Here is a 7,498-nt window from a genome sequence, read left to right on the forward strand (position 1 = left end):
TTCCGCATTTTGTTGGAAGCATATATAAAAACAGTTGAAATATGCTAGTGTATTTAAAATAACTAACTCCCAACGTTGTTTGCAACATACAAAAAAACCCCACCTTGCTAGCTCTAAAACAAATCAGACACCGCCACACATTAGCCATATTATCATATTTACAATAACACGAAACCTTGTTTGCAGCTCAGAAAAAATACAATAATACAGACTGACATGTTGACCAAATGCCATGTAGGTTATCTCCCAAAACTGTTTAAACACCAATAAGTACAAACAATATTAGTCCATAAATAAGACACTCTGGACCATTATTATTTATTATTTTTAGTAGTTTGGAAAGCACTGCAGTCTGTAAAAGATATTGGTAAAATTAATGGTCACACTACAGTTACATTTTTTTCTGTTTAATCACATGATTGATAAACAATAGCTGCAATGTCTTATTTTTTCTATTAAACTTTTGTTATGTCAAAGATAGATAACATTATTTTTTACTTTTAATATTATTACCATTGGAATAAGTTTAAGCCAGGACACAGTGTAGAGTTTCTGGACTGTGTGGACTTCCAGAGCAAATGCATAGATTTCTCAAGCTATCAGATGAGAGGGAGTCAGAGTACAGCCATGGGTAGTAGTGGGAATATAAGCTGCAGAAAGTCCACTGATCGCATATGGGATCAAACTGTTCAAAGGCCTGAAGAAGATATGTGGGGAATCTAAACCGAATCTGAACTTTGATGGGAAGGAAAGACATTAAAATGGAAGGATATGGGAGCAGAGAGTTTGGGGAGCAGTTCTGCTGTATAGACCGTGATAGCATGATGAAATGTGGGACCAGCTTGATTGAAAAACATTATTTAATGAGCTCTGACTATTTGAAGTTGCAGAATTTACTAGTTAAAAAATGACAGATTTATTAAACTTTCAAACTTTTTTTCCCACCTTTTTCAAACTTAGCAAGTGCATTGGATCCTTGTGCACCGTCAATGACTGATCTAGTTTTAAAATTAAGTCATGAGGCACACCAAAGGTGCATTATGTGAGACCTAATAGTCTGTCAGTCAAACTTTATTAACTGTGCTGTGTTCATATTAACTGAACTTGTTTGGAGCACGCTACACGTTAGCCATGTTGAGCATTAGCCAAGTTAGCCCCGTTAGTGTATAACACTACCTTGTAACTTCTAACTTTGTTTGCATCACATGAAAAAACAGACCAATACTGTTAAAACAAATGTTACTGTCACTTGACTAACTCCCAATCTTGCTAGTAACATGTAAAGAAACAGTTTGATACTGCAACATGTTAGCTGTAACTCGCAAGCTTGTTTGCAACATGTAAAAAAGCAAACTGATACCGCTAAAACAAACATTACTGTGATTCTAACCTTGTTAGTAACGTTAAAAAAAAGAAAACACACAATCCGACACCGCTACATGTTAGCTGCGTTAGCGTATTCACTATAACACCCAACCAAACACTTTGACAGATCGACGTGTACATCCGTAAGCATTACTAGAGTTAATCTATATAAAAGGCACTCCAAATTATAAGGCCATACATTGTTTTAAGAAAAAAATGAAGGCTTTCACGGGTGCATTTTATTGAGGAAAATATGGTACATCATTTCAACTTAAAAAAAAAGTCTTTGTAGATTTATTCTTTGAGTTAGCGCTATTGAATTTAATCAGCCTAAAATGTCATAATATTTTGACTGTCAGAATTTAAACATATTTCTGTGACAGCAAACAAAAAAACACATGCATTGGCCTGAATACATTTCATTTAAAGTTTGATTGTGAAGAATACTTTAATTTATTTATTTTTGTTTAATTAATGTTCCCTTGTTTTGTTCAACCATCACTGGAAGGAATCTTAATCTTTCAAGACTGTAAATTTCAAGAAAAACTCAGTATTCAATAATTTACACATCCCATCCAATGTGAAGAAAACCAAAGAAATATAAAGCAAAGAGGAATTTTACTCCGACATGTTAAACTCTCTTTACTGCAGTGATTGTAACTCCCAGTAATGCACAAAATGACAGAACTAAAGCAAAAACATTTTCTCTCCTCTGACCTTGATGCTGAGAACCGAGTCCTGGCGGCAGTCTGACATTTTAAGCCGAAGCAGAGCTTTCTGTTGACACTCTGCTGGTGACTCATAATTCGCTGCTGGATATTTTAAATTACAGACTACAGCAATTCTCATCTTGGGAATGATTTCCTCGCTCATTTCTCTCCCTAAGTATTAAACTCTGAAAGCCACGCTGCACAGTAAATCCAAAGCTGACTTTAAAGTTATACAGACTTATTTTCTTGCTAGTCATATACAGTATTGTGAAAAAAAAAAACAGAGAGCAACCAGTTTAACTGAGTTTTACAAAAGCAACAACTTTTTTTTTTAAACCTGGACGAAGGTCAAAAACAGGCAAAAAGTTGGACGTTAAATAACATATTTGAGACTTAAAATTAATTCATTTTTCTTTAAAATAAACTCAAGCTCTTACCCCTTAAGAACTTGGTTTCCTCAGCATTGTTTAAATGGAATTTGTGGTAACATGTTGGATGGCTAATTCCACACTAATCAAATGGTTTCAAATTCACTCGACCTTCAAGAAGACCGGAAGGCTTCAATGTAAAGAAGAACCCAAACCCACAACTACTGAAAGAAAGAATCTACTTTTCTTGTTATTTTAAGCAAAATAGAATGTATTAATGTCAAACAGATACAAATATTTGTCTTAGTAAAACAGCAAAGTTGCCATGTACTAAAAAGGATGGTGAGTGAAATTGGTTCCCCGCCACAGGAAATATACCATCCAACCCATGCTTTTTCATGGCAGAGATATTCAAACTAATTTGAACAGGCTCTCACTATCGCATACTGTCATGCTAATTACAAAACCAGAAGCCATCGACTTATCATCACATCTCCACCACCGTGCTTTAAGGCCAACTCGCAGCACACCATTCGTTCTGCGCCTGGCTGATAGAGGATGAAGGGTTGATTGCTCGCCGCCCCTGGCTCCACTCAAAAACTCCTTTCACCATTCATGCTTGAGCAACCCTAAAACAAACACCGATACAGCGGTGACAGTGTTTACAGCTGTCTGCTGGAAGTCATGTCCCAGCTTGTTTACATCACAGAAACACAGTTTTTATTTTGTCACGGTATTGTTCATTCAGTTAGAATGTTCATAACATTGTAAAATTAGGAGTTCATCTGACAGTTTTTTTCCAGTTCCTGAATGTGTCCAAATTTCAAGCAGACACTCAATATTAGTTACAGACCTAATAGACCTCTTTTTTGTCATTTTTGGAAGATATTTGTCTCAATCCGAATGGTCACTTTTTATTTATGTATTTATTTATTTTAGAATCAATTAAACCAGCTACTGACATTATAATGCTCTCTTGTGATACAGCCCAAAAATGTTCTTAATCAGGTCAAGGGAAAGAATTGTTTTGTGCTTAAAGTCACATTCCAATCATCTATTGATTTATTGTAGAAGCATTCCCAGTGGTCTTTTAACAGTATAAAAAGCAGTATTAAACAGTATAAAACAGTATAAAAGCTTAAAAGCTTAAAAAGTCACATTTTTATGGTATGGCCCCTTTGAGATTGGCACCAGTGAGATTATCGTGTCCCAAATCAGTATTTTGTGGTCAACTTACCAGACACGGTTGGTGTACCGTGAATAGATCCTTACCGTTGGGATCGGACATGTGCTGTTTTTGTACTGGTAATTAAAAAATAAATTGAGTTTTATCCTTCTCTTTTTATAAGCAGCAGATCCCTTTAATACGCCTCTGTTTTTTTTCCACACATAAGGTTATGTTAACCTAACTGAAGACAAGGTGAGGACTTGATCATTTCTACTGAAAGTGTGAAAGTGTTTTGCTGCACTTTGAGATAATTTCCACAGATGAAGTGAAGCTCAGGTACTGTATGTTTCATCTGGAGTGATGTGCTTGGTTTTGGCCTTTTCGGCTTTGAAGCATTTGGCTCTGCTTGCTAACCCTTTTCAGTGCGGCATACTTCTGTAGTTTGTATGTGTGTGTGGGGAAAACACACACATACACACACTCATACATATTCCTCTGCTTGACTTCCACCCCCTTTCATAATATCTGCAGGAATGAGGGTGTTTTTGTACAAAGACAGAATAGGAGACAGCATTTATTATAACCTGCTGGAGCCCTGGGGGATCACCACCTCATATTTCATCTTTAATGTATCTTCACTCACAGCTGCACATTTTTTGCCCGTCTGGCTGCAGCAGGAAAACTTCAGAGGGGAGGAACAACAATGGGCAAGCAGGTACGCCGGCACTCACAATCAGTCTCACCTTGGCCTTATCTGGGGCTTCCATATCTGACTGAGCTGGTTACATTAGACTGTGCTCTCACAGGATGCAGCCTGGCGTCCCTGAGGAGCAGAAGAGGAACGATGGGCTTTAGCTGGAGCGGAGAGTGTAGCAATGGGCCTTACTGGGCGACCCATTATGTACCCTGCCATGCGGAATGTGTGGGCCCCACTGTGCTGCTTTGCATCTATGCTCTCTTGTCCATGATGTGTTTCTCACATGAGCATCTAACCTCAGGTGAGGAAGGTGAAGCCCAGACCTATATAAAAAAAGGAAAAAAAGAAAAAACACGGCTGCTTCAAAGAGATAGTCACCCTTGTGAGCAGACTTTTTTTTTTTGGTGGTAGTGGCAGAGGGGAACAAATGTAAAACAAAGATATGTAAATGTAAAACACATCAAATATGTTGCACTTCTTACTAAAATCTTTAAAGTAAAACCAGAAAGTCCCATACATCTTGTCACAACAAGCTACAATCAGACAGATCAGACAACAATTTTGCCCTTTTTAAACAAAGACGGCTAAAGATCAAAATTTTATTTTGCAAATCAAACAATTATCATTTGGTTCCAATGCACGTAAATGACAAAAAAAGAAAAGAGACATGACAGAAAAAAAAAAAAAAAACTTTTTGTGATTATTTTGATAGTTTGCTAACTGTATGTAAAGTATGAATCATTTATTTATCTTTAAAAAATATGTTTGAAAATACAACTTGATAGATGAAGAGAGCAAAATGTGTGCTCAAAATGTGTAAGGAGAGGGAGGAAGAAGGTAAATTATTTCAAAGGAAGCCTAAAAAAAACTATGTTCTCACTTTACTCCCATTGTTTGTAATCTATCATACCTTTTTGGTCTCTGCTTTTTCAACATTTACTTGGATCATTTGTTACACCAATACATAGAAAACAAAAAAAAATACAAATACAAATCACATTAATTATTTTGTCTTGAAAACATTCAGTCTGGACAACAAAGACTAAGTACATTCAAAAGAAAAATGGTCCTTTTAGTATTTTTGTGTCATAAATTTGTATCTTTCAAATCGTGGCTACAACTTCACCTACTTTCCTGTGATTTCCTGCAGTTTTACTTATTGCCCACAATATATCATATGCTCACATTTAGCTAAGGGCATTTCTATGGTTTGAAAATCAGGATTTAGACATAATTTGACAGGTAAATGTTTTCCAATGTTTTGAAATCAACTACTGTACAATGTTGTCTTTTAATGCTACTGATTTAAGGTTTTTCTTTTTTCTTTGCATGTTTGTTTGTTTTGGTCTCAACTATTACTTTATTAGACAATTATTATTAAACATAAATGAAAAAGTCCTTCATTATTTCTAGATTAAGTTTTTGTTGTTTTTTAAGTAGAATAAAAAAAAATAACCAGGATTAGCACTGCATTAGCATTAGCATTAGTGATGCAGCATGACATTCTTCTACACATTTCCTGAATAAAAGCTGTTAAAGCACAGCAATTTCATTTAAACATCAGTAAAATACTAAAATAATGAAATTCCAACAGTTTGTATCTCATCGGTGGGTTGGGGACTCTGTGTCAATGGTTACTTGTAATTCATAGAGCTTTTTGTAGTATAAAAAGATGATAATAGAAATTCCAAAGTCAGAGGCAGACCAAACCACCTGGAAAAAAATTCAGAGTTACAACACTGCTCCTTTTAAAGCATTATCACCTGAAGCGAGCCAAAACATTAACCTCTAAGACATTCTACAACCTTTCCTTGATTCACACTTTTTCCAAGTCAATGAACAGTCCATGCGTGCTCACACTGTAGTGAACCGCAGCAAAATTCATTTGAAAGCAAACTGGGAGCCCCGTTTTTCAGGCAGACCAGAGTTCAGTTCAGATTTCATACTCGCCCGAACAGAATGAACTACTCCAGGAAACAAACTGTGGTGTGTAAGCCTCGGTGAGCTTCCTTTTCTGTGCACTCATGTTTTGCTTCCTGACCTGAAATAAACTTTCCATCACAGTTTTAATAGTTACAGGTGGGGCATTAAAGGGTTTGGCGGACACATATTCTGCAAGTTGCAACGAGGAAAGGTCTGACATGTTCATCATAGTTAAACTCTAAACATTCTACAGAATGTAGAATAAATACAACAAATCGAATGTGTGTGTCTGAATTTCCTGTAGATTTGAATTTAAAACAGAAACGTTCCATCTTCCCACAGAGGGACATATAGTTACTATTAAGGTGATGCGGGGGAAATAATGTGAATTCCCACCTTAGGGGTTCATAGATAACAGCTATAGTTTAAAAACTTGTCAGTTGAAGTAGTTTTAACATTGTTGACATATCAGGAAAGCATCTTGAATATGGATGTTTTTAATGAAATGTAATTCTTTATATACATTTAATTGTAAAAAGTGATGTGCAAATAATTATAACCCGTTTTCATTATAAATCAAACTTCTCTCATCCTCTTGGAACGACTGTAGAACAACTGCGGCTCTGAGTGATGTCAGGAGAACTGAACAGACCCTCTACATCTCTGCTGCATTTAGACAATAGTTGTGCGACTCAAAGTCTGAAACGCAGACATGGGAGATGAGGAGAGATTTTAACAATATCATGCTTGACTGCTGGTATTATGGAACAAATGAGCTCCTTCACACCTCTGCAATCACAGTCACTCTGATGCGCAATTAAAGCCGAATGAGATCTGCAATCTTCACAAAAATTGAAGCAGGTAAACTTGAGCTTCTCTCATTTGATGCTCAGCCATGTGTGATGCAAATTTCTGTCTCAACATGTGGTCCGCCGTGGTTTTGGAGATTTATTTGAAGGTAAATATGCAAACGAAGTTTGTGAGAATAAAAGCACTTGCCAAAAGAAATGAAAAAAAAAAAAAAGAAGTCTCTTGCTACAACAAAAGAAATTGTGCTTTGAGTTAAGAGAACTCATGCAAATCCATGTGGAGGGGTTCATTTCATTTAGAGATTATGGTTCATAAAAAGTTCAAATGAAAGTTGCACACTTTTTATTTGTGTCGTGAGGTTGGGTTTTTTATGCATCTTTTTTTTGTATATTGAGGATTACTTAGCTGCCACAAAGCTCTTGGGATGAACGTTGCTCCAGAGTGATTGAGCTCTCTC

At 36.2% G+C, this 7,498-nt stretch overlaps 1 long non-coding RNA gene across 1 annotated transcript; it reads left to right on the forward strand.

Moving 5' to 3' along the window:
• Window positions 1-3,803: 3,803 nt before the first annotated feature.
• Window positions 3,804-5,281, forward strand: LOC118598684. The gene is made up of 2 exons (XR_004947781.1): window positions 3,804-4,326; window positions 4,418-5,281. It is a non-coding gene; the product is annotated as an uncharacterized LOC118598684 (long non-coding RNA).
• The last annotated feature ends 2,217 nt before the right edge of the window (window positions 5,282-7,498 follow it).

This window comes from Oryzias melastigma, linkage group LG4, assembly GCF_002922805.2.
Source record: "Oryzias melastigma strain HK-1 linkage group LG4, ASM292280v2, whole genome shotgun sequence".
Lineage (NCBI taxonomy): Eukaryota > Metazoa > Chordata > Actinopteri > Beloniformes > Adrianichthyidae > Oryzias > Oryzias melastigma.